We start from the raw sequence: 1,617 nt of genomic DNA, 5'->3' as shown, positions 1-1,617 counted from the left end.
GTTTCTAACAAACACAAGCAGCGAGACAGCAACAGGAACCGATCTGCCATCAACTGATTTATAATTTCTGTGTATTCAGACTGTAGAGACTAACAATCCGATTTGTAAGTCAAGTATCGGGACGCCCACTCACTCATTTATCAACTTAGGAGCTACATCTGAGCTCCTGGCAGCTTCAGCTGCTCCTTGGTTCTGATCCCTCTCAGAATCAAATGACTTTTTGCATCTTTTCACATTGGATCCTGGACTTTTCTTCATTATTTCCACACTTTGGTGGAAGGTGCTGATGGCTTAGCTGGAGTAGGCCACTTCCTGAACAAACAGGCTCACTTTGTTATAATAAACTGCCATAGAAATATGCATCTTTAGGGCATTCAAATGTATGATTAATTCTTAAATATCAAGTTTTTTTTCTCATGAATGAGCGCTGATTGCTGTTTGTGTAGATTGTTTCGATCGTCTGTATTTTTTCTGTAAAACTCAGAAATAAAGGTCCCATTTTGAGTTTTCGAGGAAACTGAAACCCATGGATTTAAAAACTGAACCCAGTCTAATCCGGTTGGTTCACCCCATCCTCTGAGGGCTAATCCTAACATTGATGGATGAGAAACTGAAACCTAAGCCGTGGATTTGATATTGGAAATGAAATAAACATTGGGACCAACTTCCAGTTTGGATTTTTNAGCCAAATATTTACTTCACTTTGCAGAGATTCAACAGAGGTCATTCTCCTGGATGAATTATGAATGACTGATAACCATAAAAAGGACTAACTGCAGCATTTCAAAATAGAACGGCAGAGTTTTAACTTGGGATTTTTACCTCTAAAAACCCACAACCTTTCTCAGCAGGACCTTGAAAGCACAAATGTGTTGAAAGGCCTTTTCAGAGGCCCAAGGTCTCGCTGCTGAGGTTTTGTGCTGTGGAGAAAAGCAGCGCTGGGAGAAGGAACGCTTCAGCTTCCACCGCCAACAGAAGTCAGATATTTCAAAAAGAAAAGGGCCTTTTGCAACAAGGCTGCAATCATGTTGCTCTGAAAAGACCGACTGCCCTTTGGCCTCACATATCTGCTGCAAGCTAGCAAATGAAAAAGAAGGGAGGAGGGAGGGGACACCTTTCTTCTGCACCTTCCCTTCCTAACATGGAACCTGTAAATCTCTGTGATCCTTCCTCTTTCAGAGTCGTGTCGCCATCTATCTGTTTATCCATCAGTCTCCACATCCATCCATCCATCACAGGTATTTGAGTAGGAATTAGCTGCTAATACCGGAGCATTGTTTCCCACGCCGAACACGGAGGGGTTAACAGAGGAGCGTAGGAGTAGTTTCGATCCATCAGGTAGGTCAGGTTTCTCCTAACATGACTACATACCTGAAGCTGCATCTGCGTGTGTGCATGCATTTGCACGCCTGCAGAGAGACGCACGAAGGGGGGGTTCATTCAAAGAAATGGTGATATTCCCTGAAAGCCAATTGGTTTGCTGCGTGTTAAAGCAGGAGAGGAGAGAGCACGTCCCTGAAGGGGAAAGGAAAACCCAGCTCATATTTCTAACACTCAAACATCTGATTCTGCTCGAAAACTCAACTAAGTTTATCATCCAAGGGACTTCACTGGCAA

This window comes from Cyprinodon variegatus, unplaced genomic scaffold (assembly GCF_000732505.1).
Source record: "Cyprinodon variegatus isolate N-32 unplaced genomic scaffold, C_variegatus-1.0 Scaffold1008, whole genome shotgun sequence".
NCBI lineage: Eukaryota > Metazoa > Chordata > Actinopteri > Cyprinodontiformes > Cyprinodontidae > Cyprinodon > Cyprinodon variegatus.
The sequence above is the reverse complement of the archived record's forward strand: the minus strand, read 5'-3'. Positions refer to the sequence as shown.